We start from the raw sequence: 12,257 nt of genomic DNA, 5'->3' as shown, positions 1-12,257 counted from the left end.
CCCATGATCTCACCAGTGCCACTGGTGTTCCTCGGACTGGTGAGCAGGTCAGGACCATTATTCTGACCTGAAGTGATGAAGAGAGGATCAACTAGACCAGTGGATTCAGGAATCCCATACGATGTCTAATGCCCCAGTACTGAGTAAGTAGCCATTGCATTAAGTAGTTAAGAATTGCTATGCTTGTTTATACTATGGATAAGTATGTCTCAATATCACTGCACAGCTGCAGTTGTCCAGGCTATGAACCATGAAGCCATGAATATAGGCTGCAAAGGCTGCATCATGAGGCAGGTTAGTAATTATTCTGCATGCACTGTTATATAAAATAAATGAAAGAGCCTTCAAAAAGTTTTTTAACCCAATAAATAAAGGTGTAATAATCCTTTAATAAATGTATGATTCATGGAGTGGTCTGTGTCATTTTCTTTGATATGTTGTAATGTTGCATTCTACAAATAGTAGTGTTGTATTAAGCAGTGTCAACCCACACTTGGGTAGGCCCATATAACATGGATGAAGGGAGTGTCAGTATCTTGTATGCATATGACAGCCCTCAACTGTTGGTTCATGGCCAGCATGTACAGGTTAATCTGGCACATGAGTAGCTTGGTATTGTGTTCCCCAGAAATGTCAGTGTGCTACCAGAAATGTAGGGAGCTGTTAACATATAACTGATACTTTCACCTGAACATATCTAGATAATTATATGAAAGTAGATCTGTCAGAGTAACATCTTAGCAGTAGTGTGTGTGTGAGCAACTCTCAAAATATGTTGCAGTAACATCTGCATCTCAGACAGTTTGCATGTAAGATACAGCTCATGTATATAATGATCTAGCAAAATCCAATTACACAATATAAGGACATTGGGTTGTGCAATGATACATGTACGGGACATATAACTGCAGTTAATAGGAATGTAGTGAAAACTAGAAGGATATATAAGTTGTTAACTGAGCTATCTTTTCCCACTCTACTGTATGTACATAAAAAATGCAATTCCACACCTCAATCGGTATGTCTAATCTCAAAACATTTGTTGGGACATATAAATATAAATCGAACACCTACCTCGACCCATGTTAAAACCCTTTCCTAGACTGTTTTTTTGACATCGATATTACCATTTTCGAACTTCCGTGTTCGACGATAGTACAGTCGATGGAGTACGGTTCGAAATTTTGATAGTAAACCATATATATATATATATATATATATATATATATATATATATATATTTATATATACTCATAAACACCTACATCTACTTGTTGCAATAGATTCTCTGTACTGTTGACTGACTGCAATGGTCAATATGTTTGTGAATATGTCAAAGATATGCATCTGTGGGATAGCTTAGTGGGAAACTGTTTATGTTATGGTATTATGGGTCCTTGCTTTGATCCTAGCAAAAGCTGTGTAGTCTGTTGCTAGGCAGAACAAGTGTTATTGCATACAGTGTGATTAAGTCCCTTGGTTTTAACTAGGGTGTGTCATTGGAGGCTAAAGCACTACATCTATGATTATTGATTGGTACTGATGTTGAATGCAAATCCTGTGTGTACTGTAGTACTAATTGAAGCTCTGGGCCTGTGCAGCAATGTATGGTGTATGTCCACATTGCTTGCATCCACTGTTTTGTGTGGTCCCTGCATTCATCACAGATTACATTTCTCAAGATTAAGGTAGTGTAAGTACTGACACACAGTACTGTATAGTACACACTGAAAGCTTATCTGGGTTGTCATACCTTTGTGTCCTGTAATTATGTCTGATGTGTGTGTGGGTATGTCTGTAACATGTCCTTTGACATATGTGTGGTAATACATATAACTGCATATCTGGCAACATTCATAGTGTACTACAGCAGTATGTGACCAATATTCCCAATTGTGCACATATTGTGGCCACGGGTTTGGCATTAACAAGTTGTGTGGTATAATAGTAATACATTTACTGGACCTTACACTGATTGTGATGGATGATATATTTCTTTACACATCAGCTTGATGTGTATCTGCTGTGGCTAGGTGGTGCATTTTGTTGTATACAGTGTGCAGGTACTCTTGTATAGTCTTATATAGTGATTTTATTTTGTTGCTGTGCAGAACATGGTTCATTAGATAGAGAGTGAGCAAGGCACTTTCAAACAGTTGTGGGGTGAGCAGTGATAAGTGTTTCACTCTCAGTTAGCTTATAAGTTGCTATATATGGAAGTTCAGTGATATCTGTACTGTATAATGTTAAATGTGCTATATGACTTGCTCAGACATATTTTTGTATTTATGTCTTCCAGGGATCATGGCCCACCACAGGAACCTGAGTTACAGTAGTGCTGAAGATGATATCATTACTAGCAGTATGATTCAGCACTACCGTCTCATGTTCTCACAAACCAGCCAGGACCAGCAGGAGTGTACTGCAATGTGGCAAGATATTGTCCGCAGGGTCAATGAGGTAGGCCTGCATAACTGGACATATAAGCAGGTACACCATCACTGCAGTGATCTTCTCAGTCATGTCCGTCAGTGTGCCGCTGATGTGTGTAGACAACAGCTTGCAACAGAAGGTGGTGTTAATATCCATCCCCCCCAACAGAGTGGAGAAGCTGCTCATAAGCCTGGTGGCACCTGCCCAACAACAACAGCAGCAGACATACACGATGAAGGAGGTTGGAGCCACCCAGCAAGCACACATGGAGCATGCAGGTAACATGGCATATCTGTAGGCTACTGTTATCTGTATTGGTAGATCATGCATATGTGAGATGTGGAGTGTGTCGTTCAAATATTTGGAGCCTGTAGTTGTGCAATACTGATCATTTGGAACATAATCTGTAGCCCTGTGAATGTAAACTGTTGTTGTACTGTAAGACTGCAAACACACAGTAGCAATGCCAAAGTTGTGGCCACTGACAAACTGTCTCATCTCTATGTAGGTCCCACTGGGGTGACATCAAGGCAGCAGACAGATGCTGGTGAGTATGTTCTACATTTATTATTGTAAATAAAAAGTGCATGTCATAGTTAAGGTGTAGGCCATGTACACATGTAACACACCTACCTATAATGAATGTTGTGCATGTATGGTGTAAGAGTACGCACATCTCACTAATGTGATTAGCTGCCTCAAACACATGCAATACCCAGACCATCTCAAACAAATGTGGCTAGACTGTAGTGACCATTGGATAGGCACAGTTGATACTCAACATGCACATAACATACACATCTATGTCATACACACAGCATTTTAACATGCTATACATAATGGATTCCCAAACCCTCTGTAAAGACACACTCCAGTATCCAAAATCTCATCCACATATTACACATAATATACCTTAGGGGTAGAGGCCTATCCTGGGGTGTCTAAACAATCTGCAACACAGTACACCTTCATGTCAGGGAATGCTCCTTATTGGCCTCCTTACAAACTCATGTAACAACTGGTTGTGAAATGGTGAATTTAGCCAAGGTGGTACAGTTCCGGCACAGCATGATTAGTGCTGGTTTGTGAAATATTTGTAGCCTTGAGTGACCACATGATGCTTCATGATGATGGCCTATGGTACTATACCCCATCCAGTTATTGTAACCACAGTACTGCACATAGCTGTCATTGCTACACACCATAATAATGTGTATCTGCACACATATACACCTCTAAACAGTATGCATACCAATCACCATTTGCACAATGGACACATATATGACTTGTGATGCTATTGAGTGGCTAGGTCATATGACACATATTGGGTATGCGTAGTGTTTAAATATGCAGTTGTGGTTTAGCATGCCATGTCATGTATGAGATTGGCATGTCTGAAATATGATCTACACTCACCATAAGTACCGTACATTGGGTATGTGGCCGAATGGTATTCCATCAATTATCCATGCACCACTGATGATGTTGTGTGAATAATCATCATGCATGTGCTAAAAATGTGTCCACAATTATTTGCTAAAGACACAGAGGTTGTAATCAGCATTGGATACCTATCTGACACACAGATACACATCCAGCAATGGTATGCACACCTGTAAGTTATGGTGCACAGTATATCACAGGGTTATGAATACCTGCACAGCAATGTTGTGTCCATATATGCAGTGTGTTTCAGGGGGAGGGCCATCACCTAATAACAAAACACATGCATCAAAGCCATGTATACTGTTAGTAACAAGGACTGACTACACTTGCACTGCATGCTGTTGTGCAACACATATCCTGCATGCTGACATGTGTGATATGACTGTTTTGCTTGTGATACTGTACCCCACCATCACCTGCTATTGTGTATGTTCTGTGATTGCTGGTGTTGTGTGTGTCTGCTTTTGGGAGGAGTGTAGTTTTGTGTGTGTGCATGTGTGCATGTGTGCATGTGCACATGTGCATGTGTGCATGTGTGCATGTGTGCATGTGTGCATGTGCGCATGTGTGCATGTGGTCTGAAGTCATGTTCAGGTCTTAAAGTGTGTTTCCTGTTTTCCTCTCACAGGTGGTGAGGTGGGGCTGGTTCAGTACAGCAGGGAACCTGATGTCACTGAGACAGACAGTGATGATGAGGATAGGTGTGTTGAAGCACAGGCAGGTTTGTCAGGGTCTGTTGTTGGGCCACCAATTGACAGTACACAAGTCTCCACCCCATCCATGCACACAGTCATACTGCCTGTACATCCAACATCACCATTGCCCTTGGCTGAGGGACAGTGTATGGTTGGCACTGGCCAGGACAGTGTGGTATCTATGGCACATGTATCAGGATGCAGCAGACATTGCCAGATGTCTGGAATGGTACCACATATGCAGATGCCCAGGGGTTCTCGTCAGTGCACTGCTGGTCATCATGACCCTGGCAGACGTGCCACACCTCTTTCTACCACACGCATGTTCCAGGCTGTCATGGAGGCACAGGCACGAATGGAGCGATACACCAGACAGGGGCTAAGGGCACAGAGGGCTTATTACACCTCTGTAAATGACAGTATCCGTGACCTAGCAGGTGCCATATGTAACTACACTGAGGTCATTGATAGACATTGGGGTGAGACATATGCCCTCCACAATGTCATGTCCATGTGTCAGGACAGTGCGGGACGGTTGAGACGTCGACATGGATGTATGCCAGCAACATCACTAGCTGGAGGTCACTGTGGACGTTCAGCAAGTCAAAGCCGCTCCCGTAGTGCCAGTACCAGCCCCAGCAATGTTGGGGGGGCTGTCCATAGACCGTCCTAGCAGACCACATGCATGTGGCTCTGGCCAGTCCCAGCAGGAACCTGGATCCAGTGGACATATATCAACCTCTTCGGATAGTACCCAATCTGGATTAGTACCTGATACTGTCTGTAGCACCCCTGCTAGGCACAGGTTCCATATCCGAGGCCATGGCCAGAGACGGAGATCTGTAAAGCCTGCCAGGTACAGTCTGTAGTTGTCTCACAAATCCCCATATATGGCAGCCACATGGTGGAACTGTGTGCATGCAGACACACACACACATAAACCAGAAACCTAGGGCAAACACATACCCGCACACATGACATCAACATTGGCCCATAACAGTACTCATGGCCCTCACACACACACTCACACACACACATGTCGATTTTATGGCTCAGTGTAGGCCTCTGGCAAACCAACAACACACCCTGTGCATATGATGAAACCTGTGCCACCTCCTGTCATCTGTAACTTTGATGCAGGAACAGGCTAATATGGTTCTGATGCACAGGATGACTTTAATAAAGTATAGCAATGGTTGGATGTGTAGCATGTTGTCAGCAGTAAAGTGTAATGATATCCTTGAAGGTGTAGCTGAGCAGGCATGATGCATTAAAGCTGTAATTAGCAATTTTGTATTATTTTCACCAGTGTTTATTCCAGTTGTGTTTTGTTTGCCCATGTGCCACTTGGCTGATGTGTGTAGTTGTGTCAGCATGTGTTATACAGTGGACAGTAAGTGTGAGGTGTGTGCAACACAAGTTTGCAGGTGACCATTTGTGAACATGGTGGAGGTGCACTGTCTGCATGTACATGCATAATGGACACATGGACAGGGTGACATGTCCTGTATTGGTCAGTGTTAACACTCCATAGTTTCTATTGGTGGCCAGTATGCATTGTACTGCACATTTTGGAACTTGAGTGAACATGTGTGTGTATGACACGGGATGACACTGTGCTGTGGGTGATGCTGTTGTTGCTATCAGTCATTGGTTTGCATTACTAAGGTTAACACTGTCCCAGCTGCATAATCCTTTAGTAATGCACACTGTTCACCTACAGGGTTGCATGGACCGTGCTATCACAAACACAAGAAATTCTCACTTACACAGTAAAAGTGCATTAGTCTCATGGACCCCTACCACAAACTAAATATATACTAGAAGGTGTGAAGTTGTACCAAAAAAGAGTTACATACCAAGAAGGGTAACCTCTCTGGTCAGTATCACTGGGAAAATACAAGCCCTCATTAAACATACAAGGCAAGCTTCAAAATACAAAATGGCAAGGATTCCAAAGACAACACTAAAGCTTTCTTTAGTGTTGTTTATAATCTACAGTGGAAATCTCAGATCGGGTCACAGTTAATGTAAATGGTCACAAAGTATACTTATCTGACTGACATTACCAATTTCTTGTCAGACAGTTTGAATGCGGATTTCACCACCCTGTCATTACACAAAGGCCACATTTCCAGACCTGAAGAATGTAAAACCTGATGATTCACAGACACTCTAGTTAAAACATCTCTTTCCCAAAGTCCAAATCACAGTGGCAATGGTACTGGACAGTGTCCCTGGCTGTGTCATACACAAGCTGACATATGAAGTCACCACTCACCTAAACATTCTGTCCAGATGCAGCCTCTATACAGGTTACATACTTGTGGAATGACGCACGGTAATGGTGTTCACAGTTCATAAGGGTTGAGCTACAATGTCTTCTTCTTCTTCTCCTTTCAGATGATCCCATTAGGGGTCACCACAGTAGATCATCTGTTTCCATTTCTTCCTGCCCTCTGCATCTTGTGCTGTCACACCATCCACCTGCATGTCCTCTCTCACCACAGCCATAAACCTCATCTTAGGCATTCCTCTTTTCCTGTTACCTGGTGACTTCATCCTTAGCATCTATTTCACAATTTATTCTGCATCCCTCCTCAGCACATGTACAAACCAACATAATCCTGCCTATCTGTCTTGGTGTACTAACCTTCAAACTTGGGCTGACCCTCTAATATACTTATTCCTTATCCTGTCCACCCTCGTCACACCCAGTGCAAATGTTAACATAAATTGATTAAGGGTAGAACTACAACAGATCCTGGAAACTCTCACCCTATAAGCCAGACAAATGTTATCTGGAGGGCTATGGAGCACAGCATTATGGAACTCATTAACAGAGACATTATGAACCTACAAACACTGCACCATACCCACTTAGGTTCTCTAAAGGCTAGATCATGGCTCCTACACCTAGTAGACTTCAAGCCAGTTAACAAGGCTAAAGGTGAGGGAGGGGAGGTCCACACAGCCAAGCTATAGCTCACCAGCAATTCATACCCATCCCACATTCTGGTATTATACATAACCTCAACAGACTGACCATAAACGATTGTTAGATGATGGATTGACAACTGACGCACAGATGTAGGACACACAATAACATTTGCAGCCTCCATGTACAATTCTATACTACATTTGCTAACCTTAGCAGGCTTATCATACTAGGTGTATTGTGAGTGTACTGTATGCATAGGCCATGACCATATCATATATGGGTTGATGCGCCGCATGCTGACGCACACAGGTTGAAATAGGTGGCTAAGCTCTGTCAACCCAATACTGGACAATACAGTCAAGAGGAGTAGGGTCATACAACCACAACATCAGCAGTCTCACATAGACCTACAATATAAGCACCAGCAAAACACACACATAAATACACATTACCATACTCGGAGAATATAAATATTAATCTGAAAAAGAGAGAGTGACCTCCTAAGCAGACAAGCAAGCAACATGCACCTCCAAGCACATGCCAGAAAACACATAATACACCAAAGCAGTGTGCCTCACAACAGGTCCTAAGGCAAAACAACATACCCAACACACTAGTAATAGATGACTCCATAGTCAAGCACACAGATGTTCCACTCACTCGGCTGGACAAGGGGAAGGTTACTGTCAGTTGTCTGTCAGATGCTGTGATCCGCCACATAACACAAGCACTTACATCACTCCAGAACAAGTACATATATGACATGTTCTTTTTACATGTCAGTGTGAATGATCTGAGACATACCTCCCAGGACAACATGACAAGAGATATATAGTAGCTCTTTGATCATGTAGCCCAGGCTGGTATGACCCTGACCTTAAGTAGCATCTTACCTTCACCTACATGATACTGCAATATAAGAGAAAGACGATAAACTTCAACAATTGGCTGAGCTTTTGGTGTCATTCAAAGGGGAACCAGTCTCTGTCTGCCTGTGATGACATGATAGACAAGCCTTGTTGCTTTGCTATAGATGGTTTGCAACTGCCGCCCCTACGCTTCTGAATACTGGCCAAGGCTCTTGCTGTCCCCATATTACCTTTTGTAGGTAAGGCTCAAAGGTTCATAGGTTCATAGGTAGGTACTAGGCTATCAGCCCTGGGCCTATACAAGCCCAGCCTAAAAAGGTACCCTGGCTTTTTCCACCGAAGAAATGTATTTTCCTGTGCCACTGTCAAGCAGAGACACAGAAGTGATCCCTGGGGTGAATTTCCTATTTCCCATCCAATCATCAAGTTTTTCTTAAACAGTGCTAATGAGGAGCTTTGTTTGATATAGATAGGTAGTTTATTCCAGAGTATGGGAATTCTCTGGGACAGGAATCTATCTCTCCGGCATGTTCTGTTTATTGTAGTGACAAGGTTTACGTCCCTAGAGCGTGTAGCTTGGAGGGATTGGGATTTCTTTATGTGGAGCATGTCCAACAGCTCTGGGTTTGACATAGCTTTGTATGTTAGGCAGAGGTCACCTCTGAGTAGGCGATATGTGACAGAGTAAAGCTGGAGTTTTTTGAGACGGTCTGTGTAGGGCATGTGTTTGAGGCCAGTAATCCTCTTTGTGAGGTATTTCTGCGGGCTTTCCAGTTGTTGTAGATGTCTTGTGAGGTACATACCAAAAGGGGCATTGTACTCTATAATGGATCTAATGAGTGATGAGTAGAGGGTAACAATGACCTCTTTTTTTCTGGATGAGAAACCTTTTGTGATGAGGTGTGCCACGTAGAAGGATTTCCTGATTACTGTGGCAATGTGATTATTAAAGGAGAGACTACTGTCCACCTGTGTCACAAGGTCTCTTATCACACTTTCAGTGTTAAGTATGCTACCACCTATGTTGTAGTTCATGGGTACAGAGTTTTTACCAAAGGGGATGACAATGCACTTTTTGGCATTAAGCTTGAGGCCATGGCTTTGACACCAGGCATCTGTCTCAGTGAGGCCCTTTTGTAGGATGTCCACATCATTAGTAGTTTCAATTATGGCTCCTAGTTTGCAGTCATCTGTGAACTTCAATAGCCAAAGACCTTCTGTGTTAGCCTGTACTTCAGGGAAGTAGATACCAAACAGGACAGGACCCAGGACTGAACCCTGTGGTACTTCACTTGTCACTGGTCTGAAGTCGGATTTGGAGTCTGCTACTTTCACAGTGTGGGTTCTGTCAGTGAGCCAGTTGGCAACCCATCTTGTGACATAAGGATTTATACCTACTTTAGTGAGTTTATCTATAATTCCAGAGTGGGGGATGGTGTCGAAAGCCTTGGCAAGATCTAGATAGGCTGTGTGAACCACCTTACCCTTGTCTACGGCTTTGGTGACTGCTTCAAAGAAGTCTGTCAGGTTTAGGAGACATGATCTGCCTTTTACAAACCCGAACTGTTTGGGGTCCAGAGTTTGAAGATTACCAATGTCTTTGTTTATAAGTTTTATGATGATACGTTCCATGGCCTTGCAGACCAGGCTCATCAGGCTAATGGGGCGCTAGTTCCTGGGGTCCGTGGTGGCTCCCCCCTTGTGTAGTGGGATAACCATCGCTGTGCGTCATTCAGCAGGCACAAAGCCTGAGGTGAGGCTATGACTGAACATGGTACTTGGGTGTGGTGCCAGTTCGTTCTGTAGTTCATATAGAATGCAGCCTGGGATGTTGTCTGATCCCATGGATTCTGTGTTCCTGGCTTTGGAGAGTGTGTTTTTACGTGTGCAGTTGTGATTACAGGAACTTTGCATTCTTCTGGTATAGAGATGCGCCCTTTCATGGGTGAGAGGGGGGTAAAGTTAGCCCTGAACCTATCTGCTTGGATGTTGGCAATATCAGTTGGGTCTGTATATTTAGTGCCATTGTGCTGTAACTCAGAGCAGATCTGAGTGTTGCCATTGAGATTCTTGACATAGCTATAGAATGCTTTGTGGTTGCCTTTAGAATCAGTGGTGATTTTGTTTTTGTAACTAGCTTTTGAGGATTTTATTAGGGATTGCAACTTCTTACTGAGGCTGACCAGGGAGCTCCTCCACTCATGGGATTTTACTCTCTTTTGCAACAGTTTCTTCCTTCTGTTGTACAGTTTGTTTATGGCAGGGGACCACCAAATTGGCTTCCTTTTTTTGGAGGATAGCGTCTTGGTTCTGTTTGGCATAGCACGATCTATGCACTCATATAAGTGCTTATAAAGTGCAATTGTGTAGGATTCAGTAGTTGTAACTGTATTGTCCATCTGCATGAAGTTCACCACTTCTGTCTTAAGAAGCATGAAGTTGGCTTTGGAGAAATTTTTTAACATGGTTTCCTTAATGGGGCATGGGGGCAGAATGTGGATATGTAGGGTAATTAGCTTATGGTTGGATCGGACCAATGAGGCGTTGACTTCAGGTGTGGAACACTGGTCACTCAGGACAAACCAAACCCCGTAACCAACACAAATAACCACAAAGTGAGCTAACTGCTACTCATTGCCAGAAGTCTCAGCCTCCAAATGCACACACTTGAGGCACTTATCAGTATGGAGAATATTGATATCTGTGCAGTAATGGAAACCTAGTTCAAGGCTCCAGAGATCACACCAACACTACCAGGATACTACTCATTCCATACCTTCCAGCATCTGAACCTGAATCATAGCACATAGGGTGAGGATGTATCCATATTCATTAAGGATACCTACACCTCTCTCTACCTCCTCTCTACAGGATATGTACCCATAGAATGTTGCACAGCAACATTCTTCCCACTCCACAGGTGTGGGGCCACAAAAGACCCTTGGCATTAATGCTCTATGAGCCTGACGAGTCTGATCTGCAAGGCAATGGTGCCAATCATAATGGAAGTCAACAATAAAGACATTGGGAACCTTCACACAGTTGAGGACACCCAGTTTGGCTTCGTCAAATGCAGATCATGTCTCCTGAACTGGGTGGATTTCTTTGAGACAGTTACCCAGGCTACAGATTATTGAAAGGAGCTCCACACAGCCTCCCTATACATTGCTAAGGCCTTTGACACCATTTCTCAGTCAGGTGTCATAGATGAACTCACCAACCTGGGCATAAATCCATACATCACAAGATGGATTGCAAACTGGCTCACAGATAGATCCCACAAATTAAGAGTTGCTGGCTACATGTCAGACTCTAAACCAGTAACAACTGATGTCCCCCAGGGTTCAGTCCTGGGGCCCCTCCTGTTTGGTATATACTTCTCAAAACTACATGCCAACACAGGAGGTTTGTGGTTGACTAAGTTTGCTGGGAACTGTAAAGTGTTTACCATAATAGATTCCCCAGATGACACAAATATTCTCCAGAAGGGACTCTATGAGACAGATGTGTGGTGTCAGAATCATGGCCTCAAGCTCAATGTGAAAGAATGCATAGTAATCCCCTTTGGGGAAAACAAAGTACCCACAAACTACCACATAGGTGTTACCCCCTAAAAACTGACAAGGTAATAAGGGATCTGGGGACACAAGTAGATAGTCATCTTTCCTTTGACAACCATGTTGCCAAAGTGATTAGGAAATCCTATGTGGCCCACCTAATCAACAAAGGGTTTGCATCAGGATCAAAAGAGGTAGTGGTGGCCCTCTACTCTTAAGTCATTAGACCCATCATTGAGTACAATGCACCATTTTGGATGTACTCGACTAAGCATATCCAGCAGCTGGAGAGACCACAGAGGTACCTCACCAAGAG

General features: G+C 43.3%; 1 protein-coding gene across 1 annotated transcript in view; it reads right to left on the bottom strand.

The window, feature by feature from the left end:
* LOC122802353 (E3 ubiquitin-protein ligase SH3RF3-like) overlaps positions 1-12,257 on the bottom strand; it is a 2,381,113-nt gene that overhangs the window by 617,464 nt on the left and 1,751,392 nt on the right. The gene's annotated exons all lie outside the window — the stretch shown is intronic.

Source organism: Protopterus annectens, chromosome 5.part0 (genome assembly GCF_019279795.1).
Source record: "Protopterus annectens isolate FY-2018-M chromosome 5.part0, PAN1.0, whole genome shotgun sequence".
NCBI classification, from domain to species: Eukaryota; Metazoa; Chordata; order Ceratodontiformes; family Protopteridae; genus Protopterus; species Protopterus annectens.
The sequence above is the reverse complement of the archived record's forward strand: the minus strand, read 5'-3'. Positions and strand labels throughout refer to the sequence as shown.